Raw genomic sequence first — 21,743 nt, forward strand, 5'->3', positions numbered from 1 at the left:
AAGAGTTGCCTTCCAATGAAGATGCTGGCTCCCCTCCTAGTTTTCCTATTTGTTTAGGCTTCCCACAAAGCACACACTTTAGCTCCCTACTAACCCCCAAGAGTAGACTTTCTGCAGTTGAAATTTTCACCCATGGAAGTAAGGCTGTATTCTAACAGTAGTCAAAAGGATGCAGTTGAATGTCATCCAATGCTTAGGCCAGTGGAGAAGGATTTGCGGAAGTACTGGACCTTTTCTAAAGCCTCTTGATGACATAACACGTCAGTGGCCGCTTCTGACATTTATAATTGGAAGATCGAGAAGCACATCAATGAAAATGCATGGAGCAGGGGCCATTCACTTAAATGACTTCCTCTAACCTTCACATCAAGACTGTAAGGCTTATTTACCCCATTTCACAGATAAATAAACAGAGGCTCAATGAAACGAGATGAACGCTTCCCTACGGTTCTGACAGCAGGCTGTGGCGTGACCTTGAGCCAGTGCCTTCTCTCTCAGAATCCCAGCTCCACTGTGAAATGAGGCCCTTGGCCCTAGAAATGCCTTCCCAGCCACCTCCGGTCTCTCAGGCCTCAGTCTGTTTGTGTTAAGCCCTCCTCTTCCAGTCTGTGAGGTCCAAATCCTGGGCAGATGTCTCTCACCATATGCCGGGGGTGATTTAACAAGGCCAAATGGGCAGCCCCGTGGTTAGAGGCACTCTCCACTACATACACACAGGGTGCTACCGCCTGCCTGGCTGTCCTGGCCCTGCCCGCTCTTTCTCCCCTTCTCCCAGGCAGCAGCCTGCAACTGCAGATGCCAGGCAGCGGAAGATATTTTTAAAGCTACAGCATCTGGCTCCTTGGCAGCCTCCACCCGCTGGTGGGCGGGATGTTGTGGAGTTGCCTCTGGGCACTTCACATGGTTTGGCATCTGATCCATTGTCTGGGCTGCCTTTTAGAGCAAGGTTTTTATTGTAAGGTGAGGGTGGGGGAGGGGTGGGAGGGTTCCCCTGAAGCCAACTTTTGGTTATGACCTGGGTCACCCTTCTCAGTGACATCAGTATGTCTCTGGATCTTTCGTGGTGGGTTTTTTTTTTCTTTTTTTCCTTTAAAAAACAGAAGTGATGAAAGAATGAAAGAAACACTTCCCCTCCGCCAGAGTGGATTTGAATAGAAAGCTGCTCAGTAGCTGTGCAGCTGCCCAAACTTTGCCCACTGTGTCCACATTCTGACTAGCTCAGAACACCGCTTTCTTGGCATTCAAACTTCCCTCAGGCTTGACTGTTCCTCAAATGTCTCCCCAGGGAGGAGGGGGATTTCTTTTCTCTCTCTCTCTCTCTTTTATTTCTTATTTTTTCCCTATTTTTGCAAAAGACTCTGAAGCTTCCTGTCTATATCTAAATAGCTATTCCAAAAAAAGGAGAAAAAAAAAAAGACACTGACACTTAATTCTCCCTGGCAAGCTGTATTAAGTTTTTTCTTTTTCTTAGAAAGGTACATTACAGGGAACACCAGCTCCCCCAGCCTGGAAACTCGGGCTTGGGGACTTGGCCCTGTTTCAGAACACCAGTTTGAAGATGACTTCGAGTGAGGATTTCAGGCCTGGTGACAAGAAAATTATCTCAGTTGGGGCAACAGGCTCCTGTGTCACAGGGCTGGGCAAGGCACCAGCCTGCCTCTCACCCATGACTTGCGAAAGCACTGAGTGTGGACTTTTCTCCAGCCAGCAGGCACAGGGAGTCCACAGGCAGTGGCTACCAGTGGGTAGGGGTGCCAGTGGGAAGGAATGACCACTGGGGGCCCAGCCTGGCTGGCCAGAGTGTTGTTTTTAAGTAGTTATTGGACATGCTTGTCTCCTGGCCTCATTCGGCTGCACTGATACAAGACCCAGGAAATCGTTACCCTCACCAAGCAGGAGTCAGCGGCTGACATGGATAACTGAGGGGGAGGGGAGATGGGGGCTGCATTTCCTTCCCCTTTACTCAAGGAGAAGGTGGCAGAATTCTCATCAGAGGAGTAACAGGGAAATTGCTAACACTTACTGAACTCTTAGATGCTGTACAGTTCCAAGTGCTTTATGCTTGGTAGCCTAGTTAATCCTCCCCACAGCCCCATGAAATAATTTTTACTGGTGAGGGAATTGGGCACTGACAGGTGAAGTAAGTTATCCAAGATCACCAAGCTACTATGTGATGGATTTAAACCCCAATGCTCTAGCTCCAGAGCCCAAAATCTTGACCATAAAATAAAGACTGATACAAATAAAGAATTACTTGAGTTTTGACTCGACATGAAAGACCAAATTCAATTGTGAGCTCTTGGTTCTTTTTGGTCAGTCTTATTTGGAATGAAAAGGGATTTATGAAGGGTGTTGTAGGCAAAAAGTGGGATTGATTCAAAATATACAGCCACGCCTAGCATTTTCACTGAAAGTCTATCTTCCTTCTTACCCATCTTGGCCAGAGGGTTTGATGTCAGACTGGCCAGCAGGAAGGAGCTTAATAAAATGGGAGGTGTTTGGGCAGCAGGAGAAGCTCCACCCAGGAACAGGCATTTCAGAATTTTGAGTGGCTGCAGAAAATCCAGTTAAGGCAGAGACTGCTGGAATTCATTCATTTATTCAAAGTAGTTATTGAGTATCTTCTCTGTATCAGGCATTGTTCTGGGTCCAACAGATACAGCAGTAGAGAAGGTGGGTAAGGGAGTACCAGGTGAGGGAAGGGTTCAATTTAAATGAGGTGATCAAGAGAGTTGAGTCTGAAAAGTTGACATTTGACTAAGATGCTGAGGGAGGCCAGTGATAAGGCATGTGGGTGTCTGGAGGAAGAGAGGGAACAGCCATGCAAAGGCCCTAAGGTGAAGCATGCCAACTGCTCAAGCAACATCAGAAAGGCCCATGTAGCTAGAACAGAGTGAGTCAGGGGACGATGGTAAGAGATGAGGTCAGTGTGGTAATGGAAGTAAGAGAGATTATAAACATGATCTATTTAAATAAGCTTCATTCAATGAGACCTTCCCAGTGTACCTGGGTAAAGAAACAAAATATGAGTGATGGCATTCTCCATGAGTCAAGGAACTAACAAGCCTGAAGGTCACAGGAGAATGCAGTTGGCCCCTACCTTGGCTTAGCTTGGTTCACCAAACCTTGAGATGTGTTTCTGTATGATAAGACTAGACCACAGGAAATGAGGCTTCTATGGAGTGGGAAGATGAACTTGACAACCTCGGAGGAATATGAAAGGCTATGCTCATAAGAAGAAAATATGGTACTTCTTTATGATTTAACACCCAAAACAATGACTGCATTGTCTACTGCAATGCCTGGAATTCCACCATGTCTAGCTCTGTGGATTCTGAAGGCAGTAAATGGAGGTGAGAGGGCACCAAAGGCAAACCCTACCCATTTCAAAATACTGTCAAATATTAGAATATGTATCATCCTCTCTTAAGTTTTCTCAATTTTAAGACCTCTTTTCCAGCATCTTATAACCCTACACCCTTAGAAATGCCCATCAAGTATTATTTCACTTGGGTTTCCTAAAGTGGTTAGAGCTATTGGGCCCAAAACTCTCATATTCAAAGCTTTTTAGAAAGGTAACAAGTGCCTCCTCTACAGTCCAGCAAACCCAAGAAAAGGTACATTTTACTGAGTTTTACATCAGGGTGACAAGTCCCGCTCTGTCACTCACCAGCTGTGTGACCTCTCTGGACCTTGTCTTCTTATCCTACAATAAGAATCATAAGTCCTGCCTAGTAGAGATTTTATGTGGTTTGGACTTAATGGCTATGAAGTACCTGACAGAAAGCAAAGCAGAGAGATTCCGTGAGGGGTCTAAGAGGGCCCACTTGGTCAGTCCACCATCACTCAAAGGTGAATTTCAAGGTCCCTCTAGGGCAAGTTTCCACCTGGTGCTTTTTTCTTCCTGGTTTTCATTTATTGCTTTATTACTATGATTCTGGCAAGTACTTTAAATAAGTTATAAAATTATGTTATCACTTTATAGATGGAAATTCCACAATATTTCATTTTGATGACCATTATATGATAGACAAATACTCAATATTCTATCAACACTCTCTCTTTAGTGCCCAGTAAGCTCCTCCCAGGACTCACCATGAGCTGTGGGTCTCAGAGCTCATTGAAGGGATACAAAGTGTCCACGTTGTTAGTGTGACTTACCATCTATATACATGTCAGGGATGCAAAGTATTCTGTGATGATTTTTTATAAATTCCTGGTATGAGCATCAGTTTTTTTTTCAACTATATTGTTAGGATAAAATTGTGCTTGGGGGTAGATTGCTTCACCATAGCAGCTATAACCAGCCATTTTCATGTCCTCCCTGGGAAGAATGTATTTAGTTTACTTACTTAACTTACTGCATATTTGGCACCAAAAACAATATTTTCCAAAGTACATTTCAATGAACATCAGTTACATAGGAGTTTTTCCAAAAAAAGGATTTCAAGATCAAGTAAGTTCAACATAGTGAATTATGTAAATTGTTTATTTTTATTCTTTTTCATTATGGTTTGTTACAGGATATTGAATATATTTCCCTGTGCTATATAGAAGGACCTTATTCTTTATCCTTTCTATGTATAGTAATTTGTATCTGATAATCCCAAACTCCTAATTTATCCCTCCCCTATCCCCTTTCCCCTTCAGTAACCATAAATTTGTTTTCTATGTCTATGAGTCTGTTTCTGTTTTGTAAATGAGTTCATTTGTCTCATATTTTAGATTTCACATATAAGTGGTATCATATGATATTTGTCTTTCTCTGTCTGACTTACTTCACTTAGTATGATATGGCATTACTTCATTCTTTTTATGGCTGAGTAATATTCCATTGTGTATATATCCACATCTTCATTCATCTGTTGATGTACATTTAGGTTGTTTCCATGCCTAGGCTATTGTAAATAGTATTGTAAATGAACACTGGGTTGCATGTATCTTTTCGAATTGTAGTTTTCTCCAGATATATGCCCAGGAGTGGGATTGCTGGATCATACAGTAACTCTATTTTTAGTTTTTTAAGGAACCTCCATACTGTTCTCCATAGTGGCTACACCACTGATATTCCCAACATAGTGTAGGAGGGTTCCCTTTTCTCCAGACCCTCTCCAGCATTTTGTTATTTGTAGACTTTTTACTGATGGCCATTCTGACCAGTGTGAGGTGGTACCTCGTAATTTTGATTTGCATTGCTCTGAATTAGGTAACTTGTTAAGTTCACAATAGAGTTTTAGTATGCAGCATCCTAAAGTTATAAAACCAGTAACAAGTAAGACTTCAATAGAGAGTAATCCCAAAAGCAATTGTGGGTGTTTTATTTTTAATAATCCCTATAAATTTGTTTGAAGGGGGTAGTAATCATTCCCCTGCACTTAGATGAAAATTCAGGCAATCCTATGACTTTTCTGAAATGCCTAGGCATTAACTCAATGTAGAGATTAGAATGTATCTGTTAATACTTCAGCCTTCTGGGCTGGCTCGGGTAGCATGTCCCCACACGTTGGGTGCAAGTGGTTTTACCTCTCTCTTTCTCCATCTTTTCCCTGAGCTTGCTTAGCCTGACTCTGGCCCCTCTGTAGTTGGGACACAGGGTGGGGTCAGAGTTGGGGGTAGGGGGCACTGGAAAGAGAGTGAGGAAAGTCCCTCCTTGATAGGTACTTTCAGAAGATGTCTTTGAGACCTCTGAGCCTGGCAGGGGTTGAGAGATGCTTTGTATTGTCACATGATTTTCACGGGACCTCAGAGGGTCCCCTGCTAGCCCCTCCCCCAGCTCCCTCTCCCTTGATCTGATCCACTGATGCACATCATTGATGTCCTGCCTTTGAAGGCCTTCTCCCTTGCATGCTGCCCTTTGGAGCAGGACCCCCTTTTTAAAGGGGCCAGCAGAAAGCAGATGGAAAACACATGGAGTCCTTGAGGGTAGTTTCATGAAGGGACTGTTTACAATGGAGTGGGACAGGGTAGGGTGAGACCAACAAGAGATGTGAAGTAACCTGAAACTGGCAAGAGCGGAGAGCTGTTAGCACCCTTAATCATAAAGGGACAAGTGAAAGGAAAGCTGCAGGAGACGGCCAACTAACAGGAACTGTGGCCTTCCATAACACAGCATTTTGCCAATCCGCCACCCAGGAAGGAAGCAGCCCAGGGAATGAATACCCTGACCTCTCTCCTCACCTTCTCCCATCTCCCATGGTGCCTCCTATTGACAAAAGCCAACCAGGAGTCAGAGGGCAAGGGAGCCCTGTCAAAGTAGCTTATAGAGGTCAACCTCTTAGGCCAAAGAGCATGGTACGGAAGGGCGGAAAGCAGACTTAGAGGGGCAAAGAGAATGTTCATTCATGACCTCGAGAAGATGTTCTTAACATGGGTTCCATGGCTTCGTGGACTGGTCCCCACCTTACTCTTCAGCTCTTTCTGTGACTGCATTCTCTCTTCATCTGCCCACTACAGCTGTTCTAGACATCTCTCCATTGCCCTAACCATATATTTGTTCCCTCCACCTGCAATGCTTTTTCTCCACCCACCATTTAGGAAGTCTTTTTCATTCTTTATGACTCATTTCAAGTATCACTTACTCATGGAATCTTCCATTTAAAACCCTATACTTCTTTTACACTTTGCTTTGTGCATTTGGGATTCATTCACTATTTTCAATTACAGTCATTTATCTCTTCTCCTCTGGACACAAGCTCCTTGAGGGCAGGACCTACTTTTTCCTGGAGCCTGACACACAGCAGTTCAGGAAGAGTTCACGGGGTGATTGGCACCCCCAGTCTGGGCCTCAGTTTCCTCAGTTAGAAAACTAGGGACTTAATGTAGACGACATGAAAAGCCCCTTTGATCTCTCAAATTCCCTGAAATGTAAATGCTATTCCCACAGGTGAGACCCTCTTGACTTCTCTGTCAAGAAATTTCTTCCAAGTTTATACATTAACCAGGGAATACAGTAGGGGGAGAAGGTTAGGAAATCTCAGATTACTTACGAGAGACAAAAAAATGGCATTACGGTGGATGTATACAGTTTCTCAAGGAAATGAGCAATCTCTTCTTTGATGGAATATGTGAAAGCTACACTGGAAGGAATAATTAGATTAAATGGTGATGTAAACTGGAAAGGAAGCATTACTTCCTGCACTGCACCAAATGTCTTACAGGTGTCAGCAGGACCCACCAGCTTAGTAATTAGGGTGTTTTAACTGTCTCCACTTAACTGCGTGCAAGTGATTGAAAACGGGAGTTTCACCAGGGCCCTGGGACCAGAAGAACGTTTTGGTGAAACGAGCTTTGTTCTCCATTACTAGAGTAAAATAAAAAACAAGACTTATGGTAAATGGGTGTTGTAATGGCTTCTTTTTAACCCCACATGGCCCAGGGCTCTACTAGCCCCAGAAGCCTTATGACCCCAAAGAGAGCATACCCATGGGGGGGGGGCCCTGAGTTCAGAGCTGGAGTCCAGAGCACTGACTGAAGAGTCAGCAAAGTTTTGTCAAGACCTGGCTCTTCCACTAAGAAGGTGCACAGTCATGGGAAAGCAAACTGGGACTACCTGATGCACAAAGGGGAGAGGGGGACATTCCTGAGACACAGAGGTATCTGATGGGCAAGGGAGGCACCATCACATGATGAAAGCACTTCAGCTTCATAGCCAGGGACCCTTACATTCTAGCCCGGGCTCAGCCACTTGCAGTGTGGGATGGGTGACTTTAGGCAAGCAACTTGTCCTCTCAGCTGCCTTGTATGAGAGCTTGAGTATCATAAGACCCACATAACAGTCCTGCGGAGCAGTGGCTGAGTAGGTCTCTCTAACATGGTCGCAATAACAAAGCTCAAATAGATGGACACATTGGCTCTCCCATTTCCAAAAAGTCAGTCTGTTACTTCATTCCTTCATTCATTCATTTGGCAAACATGTACTGAGTGCCTACTGTGCACCTGGCCCAGATTATACGGCAGTCAGCAAGGCAGCCATGGTACCTGCCCTCATAAGCCTTAGTCTATGTGAGATAGGGGAGCACAGATTTCACATAAATAGACAAGTCTGTGAAAGAAAATGCATAGTGCTGTGAAAGCAGTTAATGGGGAGTGTTATTTAGATGATGGAGCTCAAAGAAGGCTGCTCTGCGGAAGTGACATTTATGCTGAGACTTAAAGAACGAGTTGGCATAATCCAGGGGAAGTGTGGGCAAAAGATTACTCCCGATTGTGGGAAGAGCATGTGTGAAGGCTCAGAGGTGGGAAGGGGCTTGGAAATGAGAGAAGACAAGGACAGCTAGAGTTTTGGTAACAAGGGGAAGAAAGGTGCACGGTGAGGCTGGTGAGGTGAGCAGAGACCAGCTCAAATGGAGTTAATTCTACACACAAAGGGAACACGTCTCCCCAGACTCCTTATATGGGGCAGAGTCCCCGCCTGAGTCCCTGGCTCGATGATTACCAAGGCAACCTGGGAGAACAAACAATGCCTGGGATGGAAAGGGAGACCTGTGTCCCAATCTCAGATTTGTCACCTAATCCTCGTAAAGTATATCTTAAGCTTCATTCCTTTTTTTTTTAATTGAACTATAGTTGATTTACAATGTTGTGTTAGTTTCAGGCATACAGTACAGTGATTCAGTTATACTTGTATATATATATATTCTTTTTCATATTCTTTTCCATTATAGGTTATTATAAGATATTGAATACAGTTCCCTATTGTTGTTTATCTAATTTACATATAGTAGTGTGTATCTGCTAATGCGAAACTCTTAATTTATCCCTCGTGCCCTTCCACTTTGGTAACCATAAGTTTGCTTTCTATGTCTGTGAGTCTGTTTCTGTTTTGTAAATAAGTTCATTTGTATCATATTTTAGATTCCACATATAAGTGATGTCATATATTTGCTTTTATCTGACTTACTTCACTTAGTATGATAATCTCTAGGTCCATCCATGTTGCTGAAAATGGCAGTATTTCTTTTTGTGGCTGAGTAATATTCCATTGTGTACATACACCATATCTTTATCCATTCACCTGTTGATGGACACAGGTTGCTTCCACATCCTGGCTGTTGTAAATAGTGCTGCTATGAACATTGGGGTGCATGTATCTTTTCGAATTATAGTTTTCTCTGGCTATGTGTTCAGGACTGGGATTTCTGGATCATATAGCAACTCTATTTTTATTTTTAAGGAACTTCCATACTGTTTTCTGTAGTGGCCACACCAATTTACATTCCCACCAACAGTGTAGGAGGGTTCCCTTTTCTCCACACTTTCTCCATTTAGCTTCATTTCTTGATGCCTCAGTTTCCCTCCACCCAAACAAGACACATTTGGGAAAAATCATCCAACCTAAAAGTCTCAGATTCCAAATTTCAATTTCTTGCCAACTCTCTTGGGTGTTAACAGACATCAGGACAGTCACTTCCAGGAACAAAGAGGAAGGAACATCTGCTCTGTTCAGTCCTGCCCTGAACTGCTCTGTTCACTGCCATCCCTGGGAAAATCTCAGGATAAGTGCTTAGGAAGGGGAAGCAGACGCCAGGGCCCCACAGAGAATGCACTGTCGGTAAGGTAAACAGCTGTCAGGGACAGAATGACAGTATTCAGGGCCCTTGCCGGCCTTTGGGGAAGAGGGAGAAGCACTCTGCTCCCCAGGAGTGGAGTCAGCAATGTGATCCCCCAGGGGGGAGCCTGCCTGAGGACACCTGGAACAAAGAGGCCCTTAGATTTTCCACTTGGTCCTGCTCTATTCTGTAATCATTTTAGCTTCCAGTCTACCAGTGCTTAGATTAACCAAACTGCTAGTGATGTTGGCTGGGTGGGCACAGGCTAAGTCAGGTGGAAAGTTAAGGCAATTATCCAGATGAGTCAAATCTTGCAAAAGGAGAAAGAGTACTAAATGGGGCCTGGTGCAGCTGGGCTCCCTGTAAAGCATCAGCCTAACCAGATCACTGCTCAGCTCTCCATGTCACTAGGGTAGAAGATCACATTATTCCAAGAGATCAATTAGGATCTAAAACAAAAGAATATCATTCCCCTAGCAAGGATTCATGGAGAGTTGCAACGTGCTAACCCTATGTTGAAGCCTGGAGCAACAAAATCATAGTCTCTATCTCTGAGAATCAGAGTTTATACCTTAGCTTGGCAAATAAGACCAAGTGGCAAGCAGGAATCAGGAAATTGTAAAACAGTCCCTCTAACGACAATATGCCCCTAATTGTTGTGGGGTTTAGAAAATGAAGCAGCCAGTAGTGCTGGGGTTGAAGAGATCAATTTGTAGAGGTAATAGGGACTTAAACAAGGAGAAAGATTCCAGCACAAAGGAAGGAAGAGGATAATCCCAATGGTGAATTAGATCAACAAAAGCAAGAAGGTAAGAAAGAACATAGAGAATTTGGGAGAAAGCAAGGAGCCACTACTAAGAAAGTGCTAGAAGTTTAAAAACTCAAAATCCAGTCCAATTTGAAGTCCCAGCCAGAAGTGGACCTTGACAAAGGTGCTCTGTTATGGGTTTAATTGTGTCTGCACCCCCGCAAAAAATATGTTGAAGTCCCAGCACCCCGTGCGTGTGAATGTGACTTATTTGTAAGTGAGGCCTCTGCAAATGTAATGAAGTCAAGTCATCCGGGGTGGATCCTAATCCAGCATGACTAGTGTCCTTATAAGAAGGAGAAAGTGTCTTGTAAAGACAGAGGAGAGCAGGGAGAACACCTTGTGAAGATGGAGACAGAAACTGGAGTGATGCACCTGCAAGCCAATGGATACCAAAGATGGCACCAGAAGCTAGGAAGAGTCCAGGAAGGATTCTCCCCTACATGTTTCAGAAGGAGAAGGACCCTGCCAACACTTTGATTTGGGGTTTCTAGCTTCCAAAACTGTGAGACAATACATTTCTTTTGTTTTAAGCCATCCAGTGTGTGGTACTTGTTACAGCAGCCCTAAGACACTAATACACACTCTGAAACATTCATTTAGCGTTAGTAAAGATGCAACCGTCTGTCACAGGGACAACGTAAAGTATATGAAATGAGCCCCAGCACTTTGCACTCCCCAGAAGGAATTACGTTGCCAGATGAACAGATTGTATCCCCGTACCCTGGAGAACTTGGCAGAAAAGGAGGTAGCAACTCCTCTCCGAGAAAGAATTCAGGGGACAGTTTTGTTCATGGGTGAAGGTAGAAGCTTTAGAATCAAATAGGTCAAGACTGAGCCCCACTCTGCTTCCTACAGCCTGTGAAACCTTGGCCGAGTTCCCTCTCTGGGCCTCCATCTTTTCAGCTATAAAATGGAGATGATAACTGAATGTAGCTCCTAGAAGCAAGTGACTTTTAAAAGAAATAATGCACGCAAAGTCCTCAGCCCGGAGCCTGGCCCTCACATCCCCAGTCTCAAGCTTTACCCTGAGGGCCTCCCAAAGTCACACGCTTCTTCCCACAGCTGGGCTTTGTCCCAAAGCCTCAACCAAAACACCTGCATCCATCTCCCCTTACCAGAACTCCTCTCAGCCTCAGGGCCCATTCCTCTCCCCTTGGCATCTTCCTTCTCTGAAACCCTCTAACACATAATTGCCATTGCCACCATGAGACACCAAGAGACAGCTTGTCTTTTTTTCAATAGGCTCTGCCCTCCACCCCAGGTTGTTAGTCCCATTAAAAGCCAAAGAAAGAGAAAAAGAAAGAACACTTCCATTCTTCAATGTTTCCTCTAACCGGACCCCATCCGGAGCACTTTACATTCTTTATTATTATTTCATTTCCCTTAATTCCGTTCTCAAGACACCTCTCTAATGAATGTCTAACTTCTTCATCTCCTCCTGATAGAATACACCTGCGACATAGTAGGTGCTCAATAAAAGCTGTTCTATATGCTCATACCTTCAGTTTGTCACTGAGTCAGCAGGAGAGAAGAACCAAAGAAAAGAAAGAGAGCCTTCTATGTCTCTGGGAATTTGTTCAGTGCTACAGCCAGCAAAAAGGGAAGGTGTTTCTCCTTTTGAAACTGGCTTGGGAGCACAGAATTTCCACATGAGTCCCCACCTAGCCACCTGATCCAACCCTTCTTCCCGCGCTGCTGACCCCTGCCAAGCTCACCACCAAGAGAATAATCTTATTATTGGTAACCTCTTCCCAACATGCCCGCACCACAGGACATCCTGCCCATTCGGCCGTCGGGCCTTATTAGTGCCCACGTGCTGGAGTGTAATTGGATCCCGAGCTGTGTGCTAAATGCTCCATCTGGAGATACTCTCTCTGAACACTGATGAGGGCTGCTCCCTCCTCATCCTTAAAGGTCTTCTGCAGAATGGCTCAGGTTTCCAAAACCTGCTCATAATGAAAATATCACCCATGGCCCGAGGCTGCTCAGCCCTACACAGGAGAACCAAACACAGAATGGCAGAGACTTACCTTTCCCAGTCTCATTCTTCACACGGGCACTCTGAGAGCAAGCTTATTCATTCTCTGTCTTCTGAAAGATTTACTCAATAAATATATGTTGAACAGTAACTATATGCCAGGCATTGTTCTGGTCCTGGGGTTAATAGAGGCAAAAAAACAAACAAACAAAAAACAATCTCTGCTTTGTGGAGCTTATGTTCTAGCAGAGAGAGATACAGAATAAATTTTATTTTGAAAAAGTAAATTATAGAGATTTTGTATTTTAGTTTGCTAAGGCTGCTATAACAAAGTACCACAAATTGGGTGGCATAGACAATAAAAATGTATTGCCTCACTGGAGGCTGGAAGTCTGAGATCAAGGTGTGTGCAGGGTGGGTTCCTTCTGAGGACTGCGAGTGAAGGATGAACTCAGGCCTCTCTCCTTGACTTGCCAGCCGCCGTCTGCTCCCTGTGTCTCTGCACAGCATCTTTCTTCTATGTGTACCTCTATGTACACTTTCTATACTTTCCCTTTTTTAAGGACACCAGTCATGCTGGGTTAGGCCCTATCTGACTGACCTCATTTTAACTTGATTACCTCTGTAAAGACATTTCCAAATAAGGTCACATTCTGAGGTACTGGGGGTTAGGACTTCAACATATGAATTTGCGGGGTGGGGACACAATTCAGCCCATAAGAATGTTAAAGCAACATTCTAACTTAGAATTACAACTAAGTAATATAGCTAATTAACACTGTAGCTTAGTAATAAGTAAATTAGAAAAATAAAGCAGGTAAGGGAGATCAGAGTGCTAGCGCCTGAGGGAACATTATTAAACAGATAGTCAGGAAAGAACATTCTAGGCATAAAGGGAAGCCAGAGTAAATGCCCTAAGGCAGGAACAGGACTGGAAGATTCTAGAAAAGCAGAGAGACTCACATGGCTGTAGCAGAGCGGACAAAGGGGAGAGTAGTAGGAGATGAGGTCAGATGGGAGAGGGGAGGGGGCAGACCGTGGATTTAAGCTGTAGCATGAACAGAAGCCATGGGGAGGTTGAGAGAAGCACAGGATCTGGTTCTGCTGTAGTGTGTAAAGAACTGTTCTCCTGGAAAGTTTGGTGTTGGATAAAGAAATTTATCTTCACAATCAATTCACTTCTGCAGCTTGCCCAGGGCTTGCCACATCTTTTGCTGCATTGACCCTTTGGCCCAAGACCCTGTACTCTGGGCACCAGTGCACGATTTTTATGAGACTGCATCTTCCTGAGTCTCACAGACCCATTTCTTCAGACTTCTTGGACCGCAAGCATCACAGGCCTTCTGCTGCACCTACCAAACTGGCCTCCATAGACCAAAGCGTTTTAATGTTCCCACCATGGGGCTCCACTTGGTCTCTTGTTTCCACATCATACTGCAAAGGCAAAGAGGAGCGAGCCAGCCTCTGAGCTAGCACCAGAGATAATAAACATTTCCAAAATGGCCTTCTTAGGGAACAGACGCCTATAAAAGCTTTTACTAACAAGACAATAAAAGGTGGAAATAGTGATGTTCCAAGGCGTGGCCAAGTGGTGTGTCATTAGAGGCACCAGTGTTTGCTTCTGAGAGTCTTCACCCACTCCCAGAGGAGTCTGGAAATTCCCTCACTTCTGAGTCTGCTGACCTTGCCCCCAACAGGTAGCTGTTTATCTTAAGAATCACTAACATGGACTGAGGGCCCACCATGTGCCTGGCATGTTATAAACATGAGCTCATTTAATCTTCACAGATATTACTATTCCCATTTTACAGATGCAGAAACTGAGCCTCAGAGTGGTTATTTTGCCAAAGATCACACTCATAAGCTAGTGAGTGATGGAGTTGGGTCTTAAACCCAGGTTTGGGTGATTTCAAAACCTGTTCCCCCACACTGATACATCTTGCTGCTGCCCAGAAACTCCATTTGCAGAGTAAATGTCTCCCTTTGATACTTACTCTTATTTAATATGCATGTGAAAAGTTTCCTTGTCTGTTTCCTTTCCCTCTCTGATTAAAAAGCTTATCCCACTATAAAATTCTAATTTTAAAAAGTTAAAATAGTATCCTACTGTTTCTTTAATATCCATCTTCCATATTACTTCTCTATGAATCCTTTACTGAGAGCCTCATTCTCCCAACAAAAGCTAGATGTGTTCTCTCTATACTTTGAAACACTAGTCAAATAAACATGAATTTGGAATCAAATGGACTTGTGGTCATAGCCAGTGTCTGTGACATTGAACAAGTTATTTACCTCCCCTGAATCTCACTTCCTCATAAATACAATAGGGATTAAAATTCCTACCTCATATGGTTTTCATAAGGATTAAAGGAAATAATGTGTGTAAAACAGCTGGCCAATAGTAGTTGCTCATTAAGGGTCTTCCCCCACTGTCTTATGACCCTGAGAACATGGCTCCTTATAGAACAACTATTAGTGGCTTGCCTTTGAAAGTATGGCCTGTGTCTTACACATTTTTGTAGCTGCCATTGTAATAGCTCATAGTTGATGCTCTAGAAATATTTATGGAATGAGTTTAAGTTGCAATTTACTAATCTTTCAAGAAAGAAAGAAAGAGAAAGAGATACAGGAAGGAAGGAAGGAAGGAAGGAAGGGAGGGAGGGAGGGAGGGAGGGAGGAGGGTGGAAGGGAGGGAAAGGAGAGGAAAGGAAGAATATCCCACCAAGGGAATGAGAAACCCACAGATGGAAGCCCACACAGCCAAGGAGCTTGATGAATCACAAGGTCAAATTCATCTGTTTTCTAAAATTGTCAAGAGCGAGCCCCATCAGGGGCTGCATCCCTTGTTGTCCACATACCTCAAGCACACACACATTTGATTTTTAATGGTTAAGTGGCAAAAGATGGGAAATTTCGGCAAAGCCTCCCTGCATGTGTTAGAACCAGGACCACCATGAAGAGTATCTCTGGAAGTACCAAGAAGTTCCATTTTGCTCCTTTCCCCCCACCTCACCGTGAAATCGCCAAATAAGCAGGTCGTGGCACACATCAGGTTAGGTTCCTCTTACTCCTCTTGGCAAGGGAATACCTAGTTCCAGGCAGAGCTGCTGGGCTCTGCTTCCTCTCAATCTGCTGATAGTAAGTGAGGGAGAAGAAATGGAGCCTTCTGCTGCCACTCCTTTTAAGTCAATTAGAACATGCTGATTTCCCTAACAGGATTATCTCTGTCCCTCCCCAGAGCCTTTCCCATTAATGAAGTCATCAGTGATGTCGCCTGTATTCACACGTTGGACTCCTCCATAGTACAGAGATCAGTTAGTAACCTCAACAACCAAAGGCACAATTCATAATTCTTATCTTTAATGTCATGTTTACGGCCATTTTGCTCCCTCCAAAAAAAAAGTGTTTTAACACTAATGGAAATACCTCTTTTTCTGTGTGAGCGTCATTCTATATTTTATCACTAGTCTCAGGTATGAGGCAACGTGGGTCATTTCTAGCAATGCCAAGCAGGAAGAGAGAAGCAACAGGGGTGTGTTCCATTCATGGGGTGACAAAGAGTGTTCTCCAATCCTCACCCCAATCCATTAGAAACTTGGAAATAATGGATGAGACAAACTAGGAAATCCATAATTTATGGGAAAATTTAATCATATGTAAGCAGAGATCGAGACATGTATCTATAAAAGTATTAGTAAAGGATACTGGAAATCCCACAAAGCCCTCACTGTAGTCAGAGTGATCTTCCTAAACCACAAATACGATTACTTCACAACCTGCTTACGACTTTTCAATCACTTCCCGTTGCTGTGAGGACAAAGTCCTACATCCTTAACACAGGCTGCGAGAACTTTCAGGCTTGCCTTCTTGCCCGCTCACATCCTATCTCCACTGTGCTACACACACCCATACACACAGTGCACATAAATGCACACATACACCTGCACAGGCCTACACACATGTTCACTAACACATACATGTAAAAATACACAGACGCTCACTAATACATACAGATACACAAACACTTGCACACATATGCAAACACACGTTGCACACACACAAACACAAGCACACGTGCACACTTTCCACCTACTCCTATTGAACTTTCAGTCCCCAGAGCAGTTGTCACTTCTTCCAGGAAGCCTTCCCAGAAACCTTACATATAGATTAGATGTCTTTGCTATGATTCCCATGCACTTTGTACTTTATTGTTTTAACCTTTCTACACTGTTTTGTAATTGCTTGTTTACCTGCCTAGTTCCCCTAACTAGACTACAGGGTAAGGATGGTGTATATACTGTCTACCATTGTAGCCCTGTGGTCTAGGACAGGGCCTAACTCAATAAATACTTGTCAAATTAAATTTAATTGAAGAGACTGAATTTAATATGAGCTAGAAAATCTTAGGCAGGCCTAGCATATAGTAAGTGTACAATAAATATTTGTCATATTGAACTGAATTAAACTGAAAATGACTTGGATAATCTGAGGAAGGCAAACTGAGATTAATTGTATTTCAGGAAGTTAATAGCTGGTTAATAGCAATAGTATTGCCATGTGTGATGAAAGATGGTCTTCACCAAAAGGGAAGGGTCATAGTGGAATAGGGGAAGAAAAAAAAACAAAAAACAAAAAACTTAGAGGGAAGAACTGGCTTTTTTTTTTTTTTAACATCTTTATTGGGGTATAATTGCTTTACAATGGTGTGTTAGTTTCTGCTTTATAACAAAGTGAATCAGTTATTAGAACTGGCTATTTTGACCCAACTCTGCTCAAGAGAAAGTCAGGGGATCAACCACTGACTCCAGCCGGCCGCCTGGCCAGAGGATTCCTCAGCACCTCAAGATGTTTGCCCTCCTCTTCTCAGATGCACTCTTCACCAAATAGCCCATAAAGTTTCCCTGCACATTTCCTACTGGGAGACCATGTGCTGACCCCAACATTCCTGTCCCTTCAGCAGCTCTGTTTCTCATTGAAAATGAATAAATTGGCTCAGCTCATGAACTGGTCTCTTGGAAGCCAGGCTAGTAGGAATCCACCCCGAACCCTGCTTCATTCGGAGTTTAAGAACAAATATCAGGTTTCTAAGTTTATAGAACTGCCCAGCCGGAGTCCCCCAGAACACACTGCTATCTCATTTCTCTTTTTTTTTTTAATTTATTTATTTTTGGCTGTGTTGGGTCTTCGTTGCTGTGCACTTGCTTTCTCTAGTTGCAGCGAGCGGGGGCTACTGTTCATTGTGGTGCACGGGCTTCTCATTGCGGTGGCTTCTCTTGTTGTGGAGCACGGGCTGTAGGGATGCAGGCTCAGTAGTTCTGGCGTATGGGCTTAGCTGCTCCGCAGCATGTGGGATCTTCCCGGACCAGGGCTCGAACCCATGTCCCTTGCATTGGCAGGTGGATTGTTAACCACTGCACCACCAGGGAAGCCCTGTCTCATTTCTTCTAGATACAATGAGAAACAAACCTAAGACCCAGGGATCACAGGGGATGAGGGAACTGACTCTGCCCCAGAAGCTGGCCATCCTGAGGCAATCAGACCATGAAGGGACTGCCCGAGCCCAGGAAATGGGAGATGTTCAGGGTAGTCAGATCAGGGCAGGAGATACAGTCTCTGGTGGTGGGAATCTGGCATCTGGGCTGGGGTATCCAGCAGTCTGAAGTTGTGGGAAGTGGAACAAATAAGCACTGAGCAGGACTTTGGGGCAAGACTCTCTCTGGGGTCAGACAGTGTAAGGAGCCTGGAACAATAGTAACACCCTAATACTGGCTTCCATTTGTTGGACACTGACTACATTCCAAGCAATATCCTTGGTGCTTGATAAACATTATCTAATTTAGTCTTCCAACAGCCCTATGATCTAGGTACCAACAGCACCCTAATTTCCAAAGAAGAAACCACTCTAGATACAATACTGAAGTTGTCAATATATTAGCATGAATGATATGCAATTGCCAATATTTGGCTGTTGTTTACCTACCAAGAAAATGGCAGTTTCATAGGGTCCCGCCCAATCGTGGCTATCGGGATGGTTGGCCCAGGAACCTAGTTAGGATTGAATGCGTTGGTGGAAGTGAACAGAGAAGACAGAAGTGAAATAGAGGAGGGGTCAGTAGGACGCAACCCGCTGGGATTCGAGGGAATGATGGCTGCAGTGTGGACAAGTCCCAGGAGTGCCATTGTCAAGGCCCAGGCAAGTCATGGCGGGATTTCTGACCGAGGGGGCTGGTCACACAAACAAGCCAGGTGTTGATTACCAGTCAAGTCACAAGAGAAGACTGAGCTGCCCCCTTTCCCGATACCCAGAGGCCCAAACAGCCGCTCACGTCTCTGTGGCCCTTGCCGAGTCTCTTTCTGTGAACAGAAATCAGATCACATGTTGCCTGGAGTCAGATATGTGACCAGACTCGGTGCACTGTGCAAGATTTCACCGATAATGAAAATAACTTTCTCCTGCTGCATTTAACATCTGGTGTCACAGATTTTTGCTGAGAGCCATAAAATCACTAACTTGCAGAGAAAACCTCATTGTTGAAAAATACATTTATGGAGGGGTGGGTGGCAGCCAGCTCTGGGCCTGCCTCTGTGTTAAAGGCAGCCCTTTGTCTCCTGGGAGGATGAGGACTTTCACGAGGCCTTGGGAGGAATCGGGAGGCAGTAGAAAGACTTACCCGGGCTAGTGACTCTGTCACTGAAGAGCTGAGGGAACTTGGAATGGTTCCGTAACCTTTCTGAACTTCCGTTTTCGTATCTACAAAAAAAAGTGAGGATAAAAATAGCCACCTGCTAGGGTTACTGTGTAGATTCAGTGACATAACACATGTGACAGAGGCTGGCACAAGAGTAAATGCTACCTTCTTCTTTTCTTTTCCTTTTCTTTTTTTGCTCTCTGACATTCCCTTTCAGGCCCCAGTCTGCCTGTGCACTGCGGCATTTGTCAAAGACTTGTCCACGTAACGCTCCTTCAAGCTTGGCCCCAGTTGGTCCAGCTGGGCCCCTGCACTCTGCTTGGGGTGGAGGTGCTGATGTTGTGGTCTGTCTCCACTAGTAAAATGGAAGTTCTCTGGGGAAAGAGACTGTGTCCGTTCACCAGTGCATGGCACACAGTAGATGCTCAGGAGTTGGCTGAATAGAGGAGTGGACTGTATGATGTCAAGAAAAAGCTGGAAAGGAGAAGGTGGTGCCACGATACCTTACGTGCACCAGCACTTACTCAGCAAGCTCCTGCACCATCCAGGTCTGGTGTTAGGCCTGGGGATACAGGGATTAGGTGATAAGATGGGGTGAGCCACAGGGATGCTTGGTTTAGCTGGTAAGTGAAGGCTGGGACAAGAAAGACCACTCTTTGTAGCTCATCATTTGGACAAGAGGGATCACTCTCCTACTCGTCATTCTCTTGGCTGCCTTCGAAATTCACATTAAGTCTAACTCCCCTTGTGTCTAAATGCTGCCGTGGGCAGAGTGTGAGAAGGGAGCATCTTGATGGAGTTGACCATGCCCTTGCTGTTCCCCACAGCATGGTCTTGACCCAACCCAACTGGTGTAGGTGTTTACTCAGAACACATTCAATCTCCCGTATCTCTCTCTCTCTCTCTGTCTCTCCCTCCCTCCTTCTCTCTCTCTTCCTCTCTTTCTCCATCTCAATGTGTATCTTTCTATCTCTGAGCATGTGTGTACGATCTCCCATACACTCTTGTGTTTCTGTCCTCTCTCTCTGTCTCTCTCTGTTTCTCTGTTGCCCTGCCTCTGTCTCCCCATCTCTCTGTCTGTATCTCTGTGTGTAGGTATCTCTCTCTTCTCTCTCTCTCAGTCTCTATCCACCCTCCTCCCCCCTCCCCTTTCCCCTCCCACCTGCCTCCCAGCTTCTCCCTACCTGAGCCACTCCTCCAACTGTCTGGGGTCCCACACAGCCCAGCCACTCTGCACATGCTTTTAACTCTCCCTTATTATCTTTGCCGTTGCCATTTTTGGCTGCGGGCCATGGCAAGCAGAATGTGAGAAAGCAAAAACTAATGAGTTTCTTCAAGAGAAGATAGGGAGCTTCTGTTATTTCATTTAGTCCTCAGAGTTTAACTTCTGGCACTTCTGTCACATCTCCAAATGGTAAGTGAAGGTTGTTACTTTTCAATTTGGTTGGGCTGTGCAGCACATTTCATCAATTAAAATGCACCCTTGGTGCAAAATCACAACAGGGCCGGCAGGAAGGGTGCTAGTGTATGAGAAATTCTGTTTTGCAAAGTTACTTTTGTTCCATGTAGTTGCGATCTGTTCAAGGCAGCCTTATGCTCCAAACACCAGCACTGTTCATGGAAAGCAACATGTGCACAGTCCATGGCAATGCATCGCCCTGACTGGCTGAACCTATAGGACCAGGAAGGCCTGGTTGAGCACAGTCTCTGAATTTAGCTCTGGCTCTGCTAACTGGCCTCCCAAACTACAGAGTAACCTGGGCCAGTCACTCAACCTGTTTGGACCCTCCTGACTCACCCATCCCTTACACATAGGCCACAGGAGGAATTCTCTAACTGGGAAGATCTTTAGAAGAGGGAATGAATGAATGAAAGAAAGAAAGAAAGAAAGAAAGAAAAAAGAAAGAGAAAGAGAGAGAAAGAGGGAGGGAGGGAGGGAGGAAGAAAGAAAGGAAGGGAGGGAGGAAGGAAGGGAGAATTAACAGGATAATAAGCTTCACCAACTTCCCTCATATTCATTCATTCAACAGGTATTGACAGAACACTTACTGCATGCCATGTACTATGCTGGTCTCAACATTTGGAAACATTAGGTCCAAAGATTTCAACCTTTCTCTCCATCCTTTCCTGCCAAATAGGGGATGATTAAATTTGAATCATCATGAAAGATATCCCCTTCAACCTCCCATTCTTTCTACCTTTAACAATTGCTTGAAGGGAGAACTAAGGATGCACCCTTCAAAAAATTGTTGTTGTTTCCTGGTTATAAATGTAACACATTTATTATAACAAAATATAAATTAGTCCCAATCCCTCCTTCCAAAGGTCACCACTGTTTTCAAAGGAAAGTTATCTTTAATGTCACCAGAAACCAGCAGGCCTACTAACAAAGAGCTGAGTCCCAGAGAGAAAACCAAAATTTAATTTAGCACATGAACTGAGCTCCTACCTTACATGGGGGCTGTTCTGGAGCTACGAAATTAGTATAGTAGGGTCTTGCCCTTCTAGGGCTTGGGAAACACTGACTTACTGGTCATTTTTACCCAAATGTTCTAAACCCAGGTCCCTAAACCAAGACTATAATTGGGGAATGGGCTCCATATTCAATTGTCAGTGCAAGTGTTTTACCCCTTCTCAAGTTTCTTCCCCAGTCCACTCTTCCCACTATGAGTGTCTCTCCATCACCATAGTTCACTCCTTCCCACTCTGACTCTTTC

Source organism: Lipotes vexillifer, unplaced genomic scaffold (assembly GCF_000442215.2).
Source record: "Lipotes vexillifer unplaced genomic scaffold, Lipotes_vexillifer_v1.1 scaffold47, whole genome shotgun sequence".
In the NCBI taxonomy this organism is placed as follows: Eukaryota; Metazoa; Chordata; class Mammalia; order Artiodactyla; family Lipotidae; genus Lipotes; species Lipotes vexillifer.